At 36.9% G+C, this 19,813-nt stretch overlaps 1 protein-coding gene and 1 pseudogene across 4 annotated transcripts in view; one reads left to right on the plus strand and one right to left on the minus strand.

The window, feature by feature from the left end:
* Nucleotides 1–19,813, plus strand: part of Pigk (phosphatidylinositol glycan anchor biosynthesis class K) — a 100,691-nt gene that overhangs the window by 12,076 nt on the left and 68,802 nt on the right. The gene's annotated exons all lie outside the window — the stretch shown is intronic.
* Nucleotides 9,614–10,209, minus strand: LOC141424909 (DNA-directed RNA polymerase III subunit RPC8 pseudogene; annotated as a pseudogene).

Raw genomic sequence — 19,813 nt, forward strand, 5'->3', positions numbered from 1 at the left:
CCTGAATGAATTACCATTTTCTTTGTTTGAACATTGACTAAAGTGGCTTACTTATGAGTAGAGCTGTGTTGTATGAAAAATGTCTATCTTTAACTCAGGAGTTATGATGAGCATGCTGGGTGAGGCACATGGGAGTAGGGCTGGCAGACTTAGACCCATAGCTTCAATCTCCTGTTTACACTGGGGAATAAATGTGTTTCAGTATTTGGTTGTGTGAGATGTTTCTCTCTCTCTCTCCCTCTTTCTCTTTCTCCTTCTCTCGCTGTCTTTCTAGGTGAGTGCATGAGATTGAGTTCATGGAATTGAATAAAATGTGTATATAGTTTTTTCTTCAAATATATATTAGCTGTATTGCAAGTTGGATGGATGTGAGTATATGTACTTATCTCTGTCAGATAAACTATATGTCTGTTTCTGTTTTTAAATCCAATAGCTTTCCTGAGTCCATTTAGCAGTGGCCTCTGTCCATTGCTTTATCTTGGTCCTCCAACTATAGTTCATTCCTCCTTCCTTCCTTTCTGGTTTTCTCTATTTAATCCATTCATTCTTTAACTCTTTCTTTGTTCTTCTTCCATAACTAATACTTTCTTTATAGTTCTCTTCTGGCACTTTCTTGTTGTTTTAATCTCATTTCTTTAGGCCTAAATGTGATACCATGTTTGTATTCCTTCCAGTGCATTCTTGGTATATTGTAAAGAATTTAGTTAAAGAGTGAATAGTGTACTAGAGATCCCTAGTTAATTGGAACCTTTTTAGTCTAGACTGGAAAGGAAACATTTATGGACATTGTTCATGTATATTCTATTTTATTGTTGTTTCTCAAACCCCACTGAGCCAAAAGTGCTCTATAGTTGATTTTATAAATACCCCTTACTCCTATTTTAGCAAAGAAAGTAGGTGGGAAGATCTCAGGAGGGCATTTCAAATTGATTTTTTTTTTTTTAACCAGGTAAAAGTCCATAAGGGGTTTATCTAGAGCAAGTTAACTTCAGCTTTACTTATTCTTTACCTTGGTACCATTTAAGTTCCCTCTTGATGTACTTTTCCTTTTCCATTCCTTGTCTCTTTAAACATTTTTCACAGGTAATAGAGATTAGAAGTAGGGGCTATTTAGACAGTAATATAAATCTTAGTAGTCTTTTTATAAATTGAAAAAGAAAAAAATCACTATTTGCCTGATATTGTTCATTTTTAAATCATATTGGCAATATGACTTGACTGTTGTTCTTCATGCTGCTGTAGACTTGGCTTTGTCTAAAGTAGAGCATTAATAAGATACTATATTATTTCATTCCTTTTTAAAATAACATGGAGAAAGAGATGGCCATTTTAGTTGTTAACTAGCACTGTGGCTTTCTCTCCAATAAGGGCAGTCTAAATGAATTCCCATCTGTCCTCTTCCCCATGCCTTGTGACTATCTACTGTAATTCAGAGGCTTTGTTGGAGATTTTATAATGAATTATTTATTCTTTTGGGCCATTGCAAGATTGTTTTTTCAATTTACATATTAAAAGTGGTTTCTCAGGGTGGTTAAATGACTCGCTTAAGGTCTACTAAATATACTAGTAAGTAAAAATAAATTCAGAGTTTGAATGCATGTCTGACTTTATGGCCAGAGCATTTCTAGTATATCAAAACTATCTCCTCCCAAAGAAATTATAATAGTTAATATTTCCATAACATTCACAATTAGAGAATTCTTTTAATATACTTTATCTCATTTTATTCTTATGGCAGTCTACAGAGTTTTAATTTTTTTTTTTTTTTTTTAGGCAGCACTGGGGTTTGAACTCAGGGGCTTGCATTTGCTAGGCAGGCACTCTACCACTTGCGCCACTCTGCCAGCCCTAATTACGTACTTCCTGCTTCTGTGTTTCAACATGCTTTGCAGCAGTAGCTCAGGTTGAGCAGCTCTAATTTGAAAATCTGAAGTACTCAAAATCTGAAGCTTTTTGAGCCCTGACATCATACTTCAAGAGGAAAAATTCCACACCTGGCTTATATGATAGGTTGCAATCAAAGTATTTCCTAGGTGCACTAAAATTACCTTCAGACTGTGTATGTAAGGTGTATCTGAAGTATAAATGAATTTTCTGTCTAGGCTTGGGTCCTGTCTGCAAGATACCTTGATATATATGTATATATACACACACACAAGTTATCCTAACCTGTAACAGTCTGAAATCTGAAGTATTCTGAAGTGTTTCAGATAAAGGATACTCACCCTGTACATGCTTTTGCACTTTAAGTTTTGTAGCTGTTTATTCCTGCCTCCAATCTCTTATACCCTTTCAGCTCATCCTACACTCAGCTGTTGGAGTTATCTTTCCGAGACACTGCTTTCATCTTTTCACTCCCACAATTAGACCCGCAATGACTCTTTTATCTTCCTAAGAAATCCAAAAATTTCAGACAGCCTTTGGGCTTTCACTGCTGACTACTTTATTGATTCTAGCTCAGTATGTTCAATTTGTTTATTTCTTCTGACATTACTGTATTATATTTGGTCACTTGTATTTCTCTTTTTGATCATTTATTCCACCTAGAATAGAATAGAATAGAATAGAATAGAATAGAATAGAATAGAATGTCTCGTGCTTGCCTTTCTTACCCATATATCTTCCTTAATTTTGCTTGATTCTGTTGAACTTCATAGAGTACTCTGTATAGGGAGGTCAGACTGACTTTTTTTTTTTAAACTTTTAAGTCATTACAGTTAGTTTATAAACATTTGAAATACATATATTTATAGCTTTAAAATTTTGTTCTATAATTATTTTTGTATTACTATCTTAGTGTGTTGATAATTATCATTTTATGATTTTACCTCATTTTTTAATGAAAAAGGACTGGAACTATATCAGCATACTTTGTAAATCATTTACAATATACTGTATTGTCAAGTTAATTTTAACTCATGCCTTTGAATGTTCTTTCTGTTGTCTCCTGGCACATTACAACAGTTTTTATCACATATTAAAACTTATAAGTTAAATTTTATGTTTTTTTCTCTTAAAATATAAGTAATAGTGTGTGACTACTGATGCTTGTATACTCTGAGCAGTCTGTCCTTTTAGTCTCACACTGGCAACTGAACATCACTCCACATGATGTTCTTGGTAGAGAAGTATACAATATCTCGAGAAGGGAAACACTTAGTATAGTTAGGAAAGTGAAATGTGCTTTAAGGAGGACAGTAGTAACAAAGGTAATAGGAAGCCTCTACTTCATACTCTTGTGTTTAGAGAATAAATAACACCAATTTATAAGACTAAGAAGACCTTGAAAGAATTTTGTGGAGCATGGGTGAAATTTCTTTCTTGATTTCTAAGTAGGAGGGTCTCGGGATATCAAAGAAGAGAGAGATGCTTATTCCTTCCCCAATACCACAGTGTTTTCATTACTATCACTATCCTCACATCTGGTAAGCTTATTTCCTTGATTTTGTTCTTTAGAATTGACTGTTCTTGGGTCTTGTTCTTCATGAACTTTTTTCCCCCTGTGGTGGTAGTAGACATGGGAACCCCGACCTTCACACCTGCTAAGCAAGTGCTTCATCATTGAGCTAACATTGAGTTACAGCCCCTACCCTAATGCTTAATTTTAGAGTCAGCTTGTCAAATTCTTTTTTTTTTTTTTTAGTGATACTGGGATTTGAACTCAGGGTTTTGAGTTTACTAGATGGGCATTCTACTTCTTGAGCCATGCCTCCAGCACTTTTTGTTGTGGTTATTTTGGAGAGGGGGGTCTTGCTTTTTTGCCCAGGCTACTTTTGGCTAGGCCAGTGGTTCTCCTGTTTTGTGCTTCCCACAGGTGTGCACCACCACACCCAGCTGTTGGTTGAGATGGGGTCTCATGATCTCTTTGCCTCAGCTGGCCTCAAGATGCTCCTGATCTGATCTCAGTTTCCCAAGTAGATAGGATTATAGGTATGAGCTACTCTGTCCAGGTTTGTCAAGTTCTTCAAGCAAAAATCCTGTTGGGATTTTGATTTGTATTGTAGTAGTGAATTTCTACTCAGAAGGGCATCTTTTGGGCATTAAATCTTTGCATTTTTGAATGAACCATATCTCTGATTATTTATGTATTTAATGAATAGTATTCTATTAAGTTTTTACAATACTTAATTTTTTTTTCCACAAGTATCTTTGATAGAAATTTTTTTGTTGATGTTGTAAAAAATGATACCTTTCTCCAAATACATTTTCTGACTTCTGTTGCTCTGTCTGCAGTGTGGTTTTTGTACATTGTTTTAGCAACTTGCTGAACTCTAATTAATTTTAATAACTTCACTGTAAATTCTTTTTTGCTAGCTGTAAAATCTTCCAGAAATGACAGTTTTTCTTTCTTTCAAATCTTTGTAACTAATTTTGTTTAATCTTCAAAGACTTTTCAAATTTGAAATTTGGGGGATAAAAATTGTTTATCAAGGCCTTAAAAATGAATAGTCCAAAGAGATCTTTTATTTTATGCATGAGAAAAATGTGTTCTTGAGAAGTAAAGTGCTATTTAAGGTCAATAATTGCATGGTGGCACACCTGGTATAGTCAGTATAATATACTGTGTTGCCCATCTCTCAGTACAAATAAGTGAAATAATAAAGAAAAAGGGTAAGTGAAAGCACTTAACTAAACATAAAGATAAATGCTGATACATTTTATGAAGTTGATGTTTGCATGATAATTTAATATACCTATTTTACTGTCATAAGCAATAACCTGATAGCATCACCAAAATTACAATAGTCTGTCTTAGAGCTTTCTTCTATAATTAGCTTTCTTTAGTGCTGTCCATTTATTTCAATTTGAGGATAACTCAGCAAACTATCTTAATTTTCACTTGGTCCTCCTAATGGTGTTTTACATATGTATTTATGTCAGAATATGAGGTAACTTGGTTTCCTGAATAATTTTTTAAATATAAATTATAAGCCAGTTTAAAGTTCAGGAGTTTGCAAAGACTATATAAACATGAGGATATCACAACTTAGATTGGAGGCAGTTAATACAGTGTTTAAGAATATAGACTGTAGTGTCAGATGACTTTAGTTTAAATCATTTCTGTTACTGAGTTAGGCCAGAGCAGGAGATGGACAAGGATGATGACTTAAGTTTTTTTTTCTTCAGATTAACCAATAAAGGAACAATACAAAGGATATGTGAGATAAGGATATGAGTGGCTTTTAGCTCCTCCTTACTTCCCTGCTTGCTCACCATGGCAATCTCAAAATTTGGCAGATGGCACAGTCTGTAAAGAGTGAAAATCCAGACAGGTCAGAAGAATCCAGAACAGTCAATAGGAGAAGCATTTTATTATAATTCAAAATTCTACCTGCTGTTACTTAAGGCAATTCCTTGTTGTGCCTGAGGGTCATACTTACATTTTTTTTTTTTTAACATCACCTGGCCTTCAGTAAACTTGGAAAAGGGCCTAACTAGAATAAATACTAAAGCGTGCAAGAGATAACAAAGTCCTTTCTATCTACATAAGAAGTGGAATTTTATTTACTTTCTGATTTTGCTCCTTTGGAAATTTGTTGAAGGTAGGAAACTTTGCTTTATGGTAAAGACATTCCCTTAGTAATTAGATGGCTGTAATTGGACTGGGATAAATAAATGATGAATATTGAAATGATGAATATCAGCGGAGAAAGATATATCTTTGGGCCTTCCTGAGTGTGATGATTGTTGTACCTGGGTTTATTCCTTTTGGGAACCCTGGAAACCTCTGTCTATGGAGTAGCTACATGAGATCGAACTCTAGTGGGACATGGATTTTTTAAAAATTTTTTTGATATGGGGTTTGTACTTAGTCTTGATTGAGCTGTGTCTCCAACCCTTTACACTTCATGTTGGGTCTTGTTCTTTTTGCTTGGGCCCAGCCTGGGACTGCAATCCTTCTATGTCCATACCTGTGCAGCAGGGATTACACATATGTGCATGTGCTACTATGTCTAGCTTGTTTTCTGAGAGAGGGTGTTGCTAATTTTTTGGGGGGGGGCTGGGCTGGCCTTGAACTGTAATCCTCCCATCTCTACCTCTCAAGTAGCTGGGATTACAGGTACCATATTCGGCTCTGAGGCATGAATTTTTTTCTAAACTAATGTGGATAATCTGCCCCACTCAATGTAAATCTTATTTCCTCATCCCTGAGAAGTTATTTCCTAAAGGTCCAAAGAGAATAGTTTGGGAAGATTTTTCTCTCTCTTCTGTCTTTCTCAGTCTCCTCTCTCTCTCTCTCTCTCTCTCCCCCCCACACACACTGTGAGTCTCTTTGACTTGAAAGAGAAAATATGAGCAGTTGTATGTGTTGAGAGTCTTTGCTATTTATAATGCATTTGCCAGTTTGTATACCTTCAGCTGAAATGGGGGTACACGACAGAAAAAAGGTAGTCCTCCAAAAAGAACTTAAGTGCTTGGATGGTGTCAGTGGGAGTGACCTCTGAATAACTCAGACTAACTTGGCATTTCACTATGATGAGTGGGGATAATAACAAGTATTTCTAAGAAAGTTCTTGGGATTTTTAAGGGAGAATTGATAGAAATAATGTGCTTTCTCTGTCTTTTAAATCAGATACTTTCAAGAGTATTGAATGGATAAGTAAAATTAACATTTGTGAATATAATTTGATTTCTTTGAAGGAAAAATATTTCACAGAATTTTTGATTATAGTTTCTAAGAATTTGACCTAAGCATGAAAGGGTGGTTATTCAATTCACTAAAATTAACTTATATTTAAAATATGTCCTTTATCAAGGCTTTAAATCATGAGAGATTCCGATGTTATTTTAGAAAGTAAAACCCCTATTAATCAGAATGTAACTCATCCAAAACTAATAATTTTGTTCAACCATACTGAGCTTTTTTAGAGTAGGGTGGGGGCCCAAGGTCTCACAGTTTAGCCACTCTGCTCTTGAACTTGCTATGTAGCCCAAGGCTGCTCTCAAACTAGTAATCCTCCTGCTTCTGCCTCCCAAGTTAATTACAGGTGTGACCACCACACCCAGCTAACCATGCTGGACATCAAAAGAAGCAAAGGACAGTCAAAATATATTTTAGTTTCTTTTCATGCAGTTGAAATTCAGCCGAATTTCTTGTGTTTCATCTAATTCTATGTATATTTTTATATGTTTTTATACCTAATTATTATGCAATATGCTGAGGGTAGTCAAGGAGCTCAGTCTTGTGTTCTGGCTCAGGTGCTGGTCCAAGACGTTTTCCTTGGAGGGCCTGTCTCTGTGGGAGCCAAACAACTCTAGGGTCAAGCAGAGTTTAAGATGACATAAGTGATGTCAAGTTGAGACCTAACAATTACAAGACTTTGCTAGTCATCAGTGTCTGGCTGGATGGTAGTGCACCTTTATCAAAAGGCCAGTAAAGACCATAAATGCTTTCTTTTTTACACACACACATACACACACACACACACACACACACACACACACACACACACCCTTAAGTTTTCTCTGTAATTTTTTTTTTCTGGCAGTACTGGGGCTCGAACTCAGGGTCTTTACCTTCAGCCACTCCACCAGCTCAATTTTTTGTGATAAGGTTTTTTGAGATAGGGTTTCACAAACTGTTTGCCTGGGCTGGATTAGAACAGCGATTCTCCTGATGTCTGCCTCCTGAGTAGCTGGGATAACAGGTGTGAGCCACTGGTGCTGGGCTCTCAGTAAAAATTTTAAGGTTGCATTGATTGTATTGTATGTAATAAGAAATATCTTATATGTGACTCCTGTAGGAGATGAGTAGTTCATTCAAGCCATTCTAATTTAGTTTAAAAAAATTCTCAGTGAGTTATGAAATTTTTTTTAAATTTTTATTTTGTTGCTTACATGTGAATTACAGTGAACTTTTGCATTAGTAACTCCATTACAATTAACATATACATGAACAAGATAGATTTTAGAAAGTGAATGCAATAAATACATGTAAAGAAACTGAGTTTACTGTAGTATACTTCAGTTGAAATTCTCAGTGCCTTGAATATAAAACTGAGTGTAATGGGATATGAAATAGAGGCTCTTCAAAATCCAGCAATACTGAGGAACAGAAAGGGAGTAGTACACTGAGGTTTACCCCATATAAGTCAAAACTGGAAAATGCCTTGTTAATTTCAGTTCAGCACTTCTGTGTCCAGGTTGACTGTTCTTGTGAGGGCTTTCTCTGTAGTAATGAATTTTTGCAGTTCACTTATCATCATAAAGGTCATCATGCTGTGCCTGGCAGTAATCGCCACAACCCTTCAGCAATTCTGTAATGTGTAGCTTTAGCAAGAAATTTCTTTGCTCATTGAAGATTGTTGCCCAATCATACAGCTGGTCCCAAGGTGGCAGTGATACAGATGGTGGGAATGGCTGTGACTCTGGCTGTGGGTAGAGGTTCATGTGTTCTGTTGCAGGATGGAGGTGGATCAGGTGGTTTCAGGACAACAGGTAGATATGGGATTTAAAAAAAAGAATAAAAATCAGAAATATTTCATTCTTCAAGCATTGTTAGATTTTATTGTAATTAAATTTGGGCAAGATTCTCAAGTTAAAAATGTTAATAAAGACTTGAAATCTGTAGTTCTAAGATTAAATGACTTGTTTAAAGTTTATAAGATTATACGTAATGATGTTTGAAGCCTAAGTTTCATTAAATCATGGAAAATGAAAGCACGAAGATAAGGGTCTTGTGAGGAAAAGCATTGTCTCTTTATTTAGTATTGATGTGAGTATAGAAGTTATTAAAAATTGTCTTTTGGCTCTGGGGAATGGGGCAATTGCAATACATGCCATTATGCCAAAGAACATACTAGTGACTGAAAGTATGTGGGCTTCAAAATCAAATCTCAGCTCTTCTGCTTATCAACCATACCACTTTGGGTAAGTAACCCAACCTCACTATTCCCTGATCCTCAGACTAGAGAAATGACCCAGGACAGTGGCTATCACTTAGTAACCTGACAGTTGATTTCCACCATCCCATGCTCTACTCCCCTTATCTCTACCTTATTGTAGCTAAATTAAGTATTGTAGCTAAATTGAATAGTAGTCACTATTTCTGTAGTAACATAGAAGAACTTTTATCAGGTTTTTATCCAGAACTCTGCTATCTCTTTTGTTTTTTAATTTGGTTGTCTACTAAAATTCTGAGTTCATAGTCTTATTAGATGCTTTACCATATTATTCAGCATTTCTCAATTTAAACTAGTTTTTTTTCCCCTTACTGATGCTGCCATTGTTTATTTAATGTCTCTGCTGAAATTGAAAGCCCCAAGTCCACAGGGTGGGATGGAGCTAGGGGTATGGCTCAGTGGTACAGTTTGCATAGTGTGAAAAAGGCCCTGGGTTTCATCCTTAGCACTGCAAAGACAAAGAAACATAACATAACAAAACAAAAAAACAGTCCACTGTGGCAGGACTTCAGAGGTAGTTCTGGAAAGAGGAGCCTGACCAGGATGGTTGGGGAAAGAGACAAACGGGTGGCACTCCTGGCCCCACCCACCCAAGCTCTAGGTGGCGAATCCTCCTCATTTGCTTAGTTACTGTCTTCAGTGCTAGCCACACCACCTTCCCAAGGCCAGATGGGCTGGGTCACTGTCAAACCCCAGGGCTAGTTCCTGATCTACCAGGAGAGAAGGCCCAGACTGAGCTTACTAATGGATCCCACAAGTGTACAGAGCCTCCTTCTTTGGAGTTTTCACCAGAAGAGGTGGCCTCAGCTAAGCTGGGCCCCATGGGAGATGTGTGCACAAAGCTTTTGTCCAAAAGCAGATCTCCGCGCCTGTATCCATGTGCAGGTTTTGCACCCCTGCCTCTATTTCTTACTCCCATACGTAGAGCTCCGCTGCTTCATCAAACTTGGTTGGCTGCTGCATTGTCTCTGGGGTGATGAGAACGTGACAGAAGAACCCGAGAGAGATGTGCATGCCCTGTGGGCTGCAGCCCTTGATCTTCCAAATCAGAATCTCATGCAGGAACAAGTGGAATATCATGTAGTGAAAGCAAATTTTGGTATGTGAGGCACCATCCCCTGGAAACACATGGACGTCCTCCTGCGTGATGATACCAAACAGGCAGATGCAGAGCCCTCAGTTGTTCACAACCTTGTTGACCAGATTCTTGTTCAGTTCCTCAGCAATGGAAACCTTGAGCTTCCTCTTATGGATACCTTCCATGGAGGTATCCACACGGTTCCACCATCTCCACGAGGACAAACATCCTGGCCTGCGCCTGGGTGACTGTGTTCTACCTCCACACACTATGCTTTAAACTCATTTTTTATTCTATGGAAATGAAGTACATTGGTTAATTTTGTAATCTTATTTCTATTTTTATATAAACTTTATTTTTATATATTTTATTTTGAAATTGAAATCCAAAATTGATAATTTAGATGAAAATTTATAGTAAGTGTTAGAACAATTTAATATGGAATGGTTACATCAAATTAATGTCAATGAAAACCATTACAGTGCTTTAAAAATATTTTGTTTAATTACACTTAACTGAGATTTATTGATCTTCCAGTTTATTACTTGCTCTTTGAGTTTATATGTGGCAGCCCCATTCTGTATTGTTCCCCTTTAAGTTTTGTCCTACTTGAAGCCAAGCAGAGCAAAGTACTCTTTACCACTAGTCTCGTTTTCTGTATTTTGTCTTTTGCTAAATCTATTTTTTAAACCATAAATGATACTTTACAAGAAGCATGCCAGCTGAATTCTCTTAATGAAAAGAAAATCTTAGCCATCTTGCTTAATGCCTAGAGAAAATTAAAGAGGACATTTTCATTTTCTTGTCATTGGAGAATAGACATGTACCAGAGAAGGCATATTAATGATGTTTGCACATATTTCAGGCAAAATATATAATGCAGGCATGTGGTCAAGACCTAGGAAATTGCTTGCAACTTCTAAAGAAGTTGTATACAGAATGTTAAAATTTGGTTTTGCTTACACAAGATTCCAAAAGTACTTGTCACAAAGTCTTTGAGTTAGGGAGATTGATTGTATCAGTACAAATCAGTACTGGAAAATTAACAGAAGTGAAATTTTTGTTAAACATGAGAATATATGAAAGATTGCACCTGTTGGCTCCTATTATGGGCAATATGTGATATACCAAGATTTTATATTTTGTATAAAATATTTTTTGGAAAAAAGTAAAATTTACTAGATCAGTGACACTCATGAATTCAACATTTCTGACTTGGAAATGTTTCAGAAATAATAGTTATTTGTAGTTTTGATATTATAGTGCACAGATTTGAATTCCAAGCCTTGAAACTGTACACTTGAGTAAGTTATTAAACTAGCTGGTGAGGGCTTAAGGAATGGTCAACAGCAAGAAAAAGATGAGAATATGTTTTCGTAGTACTGATTTTAAGCATATGAGAAAAGGGGAAAGAGAGTGGGTAGGGTATCTGTGCTACTTGCCTCCTCCTGCATTGGAGTAAGAGCTGTACATATTGGGGGTGTCTTTGGAGGTAGAAATGAAACATTGAATACTTAAAGCGTAGCCTTCCAGTGCAGATGATTGATGGCAAAAAATGGCAGGTTTGGTGGCTGAAAAGAACTAATGAAATAAGGGCTAACCACAGGATGCATCCCTAAGGCCTTTCTGTAGAGAAGAGTCAAAGGTTTTGGGGAATTGATTGGAAACTATCTAGATCTTAGGTTGTTCTCTCTTTGAAGTTTAGTTCTTTGATTTTTGCATTTAAGGGAGCACTGAAAAATTTCCATTATACCTTATATACTTATAGAGAAACTATATGCTATAGTGCTGTTCTTTGATTTGGTAGTTTGCTAAGGTCTCTGTATAATTCCATTTAGAATTTCAAGGGGCTATTTTGTTCTAGTTATGTACCATAAATATTGAGCAGTGATAATGAGTTTTTGTATCTAGCCATCTGAATCAATTAAATTACCAGTTTAAGACAAACTACATATTAAGTCTTTTCTCACTGCTAGTTCACAAGGTTTCAGGGCATTGCAGAGTTGTTAAAAGCAAATGTTCATATTAAACAAATCTGGGATTGAATTCAAACTCTGCTACTTGCTGTGTGATCCAAGGCATGTTATTTAACCTATGTGCTTCAGTTTTATAGCCTGTAAAATAGAGATAGTACATATCTCAGGAATAATGCATGAGGTAATGCATATAATGTGCTTATTTTATTAGTATAGGGTTTGAAATGTAGACAATGCTTCATATGTTAGCTATTGTACTAAATCATATATGACTGTAAATATATGAGTTTATAACTAGTTAACTCTACTGTCATATAATTTGGCAGTATGATAACATGTCTGCTACTAATGACTTGCTATCTGCAATGTGGTTTTGAATTTTATTTCTAATAATATAAGTACAAAATACCTAGCATCACATAGTCTAGGAATGCTAATTGTTTGATATTTGGTAAATTGAAAGTAATTCAGAAAATTTTGGTGGTCCAGCAAACTGTGGCTAGCGGATTTGTTATGATTAGTTTCACAGTACATGAATGGCAATAGTTATTCATTTGGAGATTTTTCTAAGACGTGAAAGAAGATGGAAATTATAAATTATCTTGTCATCAAGATATTGATTAGCTTGATTTGCTGAAATTTTGTGGTTCAATACTCATTACATTGCTGCGGAGGCAGATTATTTTAAATAATTTGTTGCAAGGTGGGTAGGGGGAGGAGAGAAGAAGCAGCTCCCATGAGGCAGAAATGTAGAGGGCCAGATTTAAGAAGCATCAGAGATCCCTATGACACTTATGTTTTCTGCTACTTTAATTTCAGCTGCTATTCTGTTTGAGATGATGATATTATTGAAGATAAGCCTGGTAATCCTAGCTCTAGTAGCTAAAGATGCTCTCTAAGGTAGTATCATCTGATTAGTAGATGCCTATAGAATATAAAGCAATTTTAAGGCTAGTTTAAAAAACATCTTTTTTTTTTTTGGATTTTTTTTTATTTTATTATTCATATGTGCATACAAAGCTTGGGTCATTTCTCCCCACTGCCCCCACCCCCTCCCTTACCACCCACTCTGCCCGCTTCCTCTCCCCCCCACCCCCTCAATACCCAGCAGAAACTATTTTGCCCTTATTTCTAATTTTGTTGTAGAGAGAGTATAAGCAATAATAGGAAGGAACAAGGGTTTTTGCTGGTTAAGATAAGGATAGCTATACAGGGAGTTGACTCACATTGATTTCCTATGCGTGGGTGTTACCTTCTAGGTTAATTCTTTTTGATCTAACCTTTTCTCTAGTACCTGGTCCCCTTATCCTATTGGCCTCAGTTGCTTTAAGGTATCTGCTTTAGTTTCTCTGCGTTAAGGGCAACAAATGCTAGCTAATTTTTTAGGTGTCTTACCTATCCTCACCCCTTCCTTGTGTGCTCTCGCTTTTATCATGTGCTCATAGTCCAATCCCCTTGTTGTGTTTGCCCTTGATCTAATGTCCACATATGAGGGAGAACATAACGATTTTTGGTCTTTTGTGCCAGGCTAACCTCACTCAGAATGATGTTCTCCAGTTCCATCCATTTACCAGCGAATGATAACATTTCATTCTACTTCATGGCTGCATAAATTTCCATTGTGTATAGATACCACATTTTTTTAATCTATTCATCAGTGGTGGGGCATCTTGGCTGTTTCCAAACTTGGCTATTGTGAATAGTGCCGCAGTAAACATGGGTGTGCAGGTGCCTCTGGAGTAACCTGTGTCACAGTCTTTTGGGTATATCCCCAAGAGTGGTATTGCTGAATCAAATGGTAGATCGATGTCTAGCTTTTTAAGTAACCTCCAAATTTTTTTCCAGAGTGGTTGTACTAGTTTACATTCCCACCAACAGTGTAAGAGGGTTCCTTTTTCCCCGCATCCTCACCACCACCTGTTGTTGGTGGTGTTGCTGATGATGGCTATTCTAACAGGGGTAGGTGGAATCTTAGCATGGTTTTAATTTGCATTTCCTTTATTGCTAGAGATGGTGAGCATTTTTTCATGTGTTTTTTGGCCATTTGAATTTCTTCTTTTGAGAAAGTTCTGTTTAGTTCACATGCCCATTTCTTTATTGGTTCATTAGTTTTGGGAGAATTTAGTTTTTTAAGTTCCCTATATATTCTGGTTATCAGTCCTTTGTCTGATGTATAGCTGGCAAATATTTTCTCCACTCTGTGGGTGTTCTCTTCAGTTTAGAGACCATTTCTTTTGATGAACAGAAGCTTTTTAGTTTTATGAGGTCCCATTTATCAATGCTATCTCTTAGTTGTTGTGCTGCTGGAGTTTCGTTGAGAAAGTTCTTACCTATACCTGCTAATTCCAGAGTATTTCCTACTCTTTCCTGTATCAACTTTAGAATTTGTGGTCTGATATTAAGATCCTTGATCCATTTTGAGTTAATCTTGGTATAGGGTGATATACCTGGATCTAGTTTCAATTTTTTGCAGACTGCTAACCAGTTTTCCCAGCAGTTTTTGTTGAAGAGGCTATTTCTCCATCATATATTTTTAGCTCCTTTGTCAAAGACAAGTTGGTTATAGTTGTGTGGCTTCATATCTGGGTCCTCTATTCTGTTCCACTGGTCTTCATGTCTGTTTTTGTGCCAGTACCATGCTGTTTTTATTGCTACTGCTTTGTAATATAGTTTTAAGTCAGGTATCGTGATACCTCCTGTATTGTTCTTTTGACTGAGTATTGCCTTGGCTATTTGTGGCTTCCTGTGTTTCCAGATATATTTCACGGTAGATTTTTCGATCTCTTTAATGAATGTCATTGGAATTTTGATGGGAATTGCATTAAACATGTAGATTACTTTAGGGAGTATCGACATTTTTACTATGTTGATTCTACCAATCCATGAGCATGGGAGATCTCTCCACTTTCTATAGTCTTCCTCAGTCTCTTTCTTCAGAAGTGTATAGTTTTCCTTGTAGAGGTCTTTCACATCTTTTGTTAGGTTTGCACCTAGGTATTTGATTTTTTTTGAGGCTATTGTAAATGGAATTGTTTTCATGTATTCTTTTTCAGTTTGCTCATTATTAGTGTATAGAAATGCTAATGATTTTTCTATGTTGATTTTATATCCTGCTACCTTGCTGTAGCTATTGATGATGTCTAGAAGCTTCTGAGTAGAGTGTTTTGGGTCTTTAAGGTATAGGATCATGTCGTCTGCAAATAGGAATATTTTGACAGTTTCTTTACCCATTTGTATTCCTTTTATTCCTTCTTCTTGCCTAATTGCTCTGGCTAGGAATTCCAGTACTGTGTTGAATGGGAGTGGAGATAGTGGGCATCCTTGTCTGGTTCCTGATTTTAGAGGGAATGGTTTCAGTTTTTCTCCGTTAAGTATAATGCTGGCTGTAGGTTTGTCGTATATATCTTTTGTAATGTTGAGGTACTTTCCTTCTATTCCTAGTTTTCTTAGAGCTTTTATCATGAAATGGTGTTGGATCTTATCAAAGGCTTTTTCTGCATCTATTGAGATGATCAAGTGGTTTTTGTCTTTGCTTCTGTTAATGTGGTTTATTACGTTTATTGATTTTCGTATGTTGAACCACCCCTGCATCCCTGGGATGAAGCCTACTTGGTCTTGGTGAATAATCTTTTTGATGTGTTGTTGAATTCGGTTTGCCATTATTTTGTTGAGGATTTTTGCGTCAATGTTCATTAAGGAGATTGACCTATAGTTCTCCTTTTTGGAGGTGTCTTTGCCTGGTTTTGGGATAAGTATAATACTGGCTTCATAAAATGTGTTTGGCAGTTTTCCTTCCCTTTCTATTTCATGGAACAGTTTAAGGAGGGTTGGTATCAGTTCTTCTTTAAAGGTCTGATAGAATTCAGCAGAGAATCCATCAGGTCCTCGACTTTTCTTTTTGGGAGACTCTTGATTGCTGCTTCAGTTTCATTTTGTGTTATAGATCTATTCCGGTGATTAATTTCCTCTTGGTTCAGTTTTGGATGATCATATGTATCTAGAAATCTGTCCATTTCATTAAAATTTTCAAATTTATTTGAATAAAGGTTCTGAAAGTAGTCTCTGATGATTTCCTGGACTTGCATGGTGTTTGTTGTTATCTCCCCTTTTGCATTCCTGATTCTACTAATTTGGGTTTTTTCTCTCCTCATTTTAGTCAGGTTTGCCAGGGGTCTATCGATCTTGTTTATTTTTTCAAAGAACCAACTTTTTGTTTCATTAATTCTTTGTATGGTTTTTTTGGTTTCTATTTCGTTGATTTCAGCTCTTATTATTATTATTTCTCTCCTTCTGTTTGTTTTGTGATTTGCTTGTTCTTGTTTTTCTAGGAGTTTGAGATGTATCATTAGGTCATTGATTTGGGATCTTTCAATCTTTTTAATATATGCACTCATGGCTATAAACTTTCCTCTCAGGACTGCCTTAACTGTGTCCCATAGGTTTCGTTAGGTTGTGTTTTCATTTTCATTGACTTCCAGGAACTTTCTGATTTCCTCTTTTATTTCATCGATGATCCATTGTTCATTAAGTAACGAGTTATTTAGTTTCCAGCTGTTTGCATGTTTTTTGTCTTTACTTTTGTTGTTGAGTTCTACTTTTACTGCATTGTAATCAGATAGTATGCACGGTATAATTTCTATTTTCTTGTATTTGCTGAGACTTTCTTTGTGCCCTAGGATATGACCTATTTTGGAGACGGTTCCATGGGCTGCTGAGAAGAATGTATATTGTGTAGAGGTTGGATGAAGTGTTCTGTAGACATCTACTAGGTCCATTTGATCTATTGCATATTTTAGATCTTGGATTTCTTTATTGATTTTTTTGTTTGGATGACCTATCTATTGATGATAATGGTTTGTTAAAGTCTCCCACAACCACTGTGTTGGCGTTTATATATGCTTTTAGGTCTTTCAGGGTATGTTTGATGAAATTGGTTGCGTTGACATTGGGTGCATACAGGTTGATGATTATTATTTCCTTTTGGTCTATTTCCCCTTTTATTAGTATGGAATGTCCTTCTTTATCTCGTTTGGTCAATGTGGGTTTTGAAGTCTACTTTGTCAGAGATAAGTATTGCTACTCCTGCCTGTTTTCGGGGGCCATTGGCTTGGTAAATCTTCCAGCCTTTCTTCCTTAGCCTGTTCTTATTTCTGTCAGTGAGATGGGTCTCCTGTAAGCAACAAATTGTTGGATCTTCCTTTTTGATCCATTTCATTAAGCGATGCCTTTTGATGGGTGAATTAAGTCCGTTAACATTAAGCATTAGTACTGATAGGTAAGTGATGATTCCTGTCATTTAGTTGTCTTAGTTGTTTGAAGGTTTGATTGTGTGTATCTAAGTTGAGGTTACTCTCTACTTTCTTGCTTTTTCTTTTCCTGTGGTTTGGTGCTGCCTGTCTTTTCATGGTTAAGTTGGGTTTCACTTTCTGTGTGCAGAATCCCTTGAAGAATCCTTTGTAGTTGTGGCTTTGTGGTCACAAATTGTTTTAGTTTCTGCTTATCATGGAAAACTTTTATTGCTCCATCTATTTTGAATGATAGTTTTGCTGGGTAGAGTATCCTGGGGTTGAAGTTATTTTCATTCAGTGCCCGGAAGATCTCACCCCACGCTCTTCTTGCTTTTAATGTTTCTGTTGAGAAGTCTGCTGTGATTTTGATGGGTTTACCTTTGTATGTTACTTGTTTTTTCTCTCTTACAGCCTTCAATATTCTTTCGTTAGTTTCTGAACTTGTTTTAATGATGATATGTCGTGGGGTAGTTCTATTTTGATCTTGTCTGTGGTGTCCTGGAGGCCTCTTGCATCTGTATGGGAATATCTTTCTCTAGATTTGGGAAATTTTCCGTTATTATTTTCTTGAATATATTACGCGTTCCCTTCACTTGCACCTCTTCTCCGTCTTCGATGCCCATGATTCTCAAGTTTGGTCTTTTGATGGAGTCGGTGAGTTCTTGCATTTTCTTTTCACAGGTCTTGAGTTGTTTAATTAATAGTTCTTTGGTTTTTCCTTTAATTACCATTTCATCTTCAAGAGGTGAGATTCTGTCTTCTGTTTGTTCTTTTCTGCTGCATTGGCCTTCCGTTTTGTTTTGCAGTTTTGTTTCGTTCTTTTTTCTGAGGTTTTCCATATCCTGGCTGGTTTCCTCTTTTATGTTGTCTGTTTTTGTCCTGAGTTCATTTATCTGTTTATTCATCATGTTCTCTCTTTCACTTTGGTATTTATACAGTGCTTCTATGGTTTCCTTTATTTCTTCTTTTGTTTTTTCAAATTCCCTATTTTTGTTGTCTTGGAATTTCTTGAGTGTCTCCTGTACATTTTGGTTGACCCTATCCAGTATCATGTCTATAAAATTCTCATTGAGTACCTGTAGTATGTCTTCTTTTAAATTATTCTTGTGGTCTTCATTGGGTCCTTTGGCATAGTTTATCTTCATTTTGTTGGAGTCTGGATCTGAGTACCTGTTTTCTTCGTTCCCCTGTGGTTCCTGTACTAATTTTTTGCTGTGGGGGAAACTGGTTTCCCTGTTTTTTCTGTCTTCCCGTCATTGTCTTTGGTGTTGTTACTGTCCCTGTAGTGTGTGCAATTAAGTATTTTCTAGCTTGTAATTATAAAAATGGTAATATTTAGAATGGAAGGATGAGCTGAGATGGAAAGCAAGAAGTTAAAGAAATGGTAAAAACAAATACACAGACTGGAGGGAGAAAACAGAAGAAGGTGTCAGACAAGAAGATTTCAAAGGTATAAACAGGGAGCTTTAGTGTAGTAATTGACAGTAAGCTGAACAGACATTAGAGAGACAGAGAGGATTGAAAATCAAAAATAAAGAAAATAAAGGTAAGAACAAAAATAAAAAAAAAGTAAATGAAAGAAAATTCTATTTATAAAAATGTACTAAAATAAAATGAAAAAATAGAAAATTTACAAAAACCAAAAAACCAAAAAACCTCCAAGTTCAAATGTAGTGAAGTCACAGTCTCCAATCCTGGAGATGGTGCCTCAGATGTTGTTCTGTAGTTGTCTCATCAAAGGGGATGCATAAAGAAGAACAAAACTACACACACGCACAAACATAAACCCACCAAGTGTTCCAAGTTTAAATGCAATACAGTTTCAGTAAGTTTTTCAGCTTGCAGGTGTAATTCGGTGTTCTCTCATCAAAGGTAGGGAGACAAAGAAAAAAAAAAAAAGAGTCTGGAGGCAGTTCTGAGAATGGTATCTGCAACTGTGGCTTGCCTGCCCTGCCCGCTGTTGTCAGCCTGCTGTAGCAGGTGGCGTTATTTATGCAGATCTCTGGGGCGAGCTTAGCACTCACCTGGCCCTGCAGGCTTTGTTTACTCAGATTTCTCCTGTGCCTGAGCCTCTGCTACAAGCTTTCCCCTTTCCAAGCACTGGGAAAGGTGACACTGCCACCACGTTGTCAGGCCTGCGTGTTTATTTACAGTTCACGTGGGAGGTGGGTCTTCCCCCCTCTCCTGTGCAGTTCTCCTCCCTCCGCCACTCTCACCAGCATCCCGGCTCCTGGTGCTGGGCGCACGCCCCCACTCCTGCCAGAGCCTCTCAGGCCCGCCCAGCTTGTTTATTTACAGTCCCGGGGAGGATTCTCTTCCCCCAATCTTTGGCGCTCAGGGCGCCCCACCCTCTTTCCTGTGTGTCTTTATTGTTCTTATTGCTTATTACTTAGTTTCTCTTTTTTCCTGGGGTGGAGGTCAGTCTGTCCAGGGGGCTATGCTGCTCTGGCCCAGGCTTGTCTGTGGGAGTACCGCGTACCGCTTAGCTCACCTGGTCCGCATCTTCCCAAGCCGTCTGGGTGCCCGCCACTCTAAAAAACATCTTGACCAATATAGTTATTTAAATTT

Source organism: Castor canadensis, chromosome 7, assembly GCF_047511655.1.
Source record: "Castor canadensis chromosome 7, mCasCan1.hap1v2, whole genome shotgun sequence".
Classification (NCBI taxonomy): domain Eukaryota; kingdom Metazoa; phylum Chordata; class Mammalia; order Rodentia; family Castoridae; genus Castor; species Castor canadensis.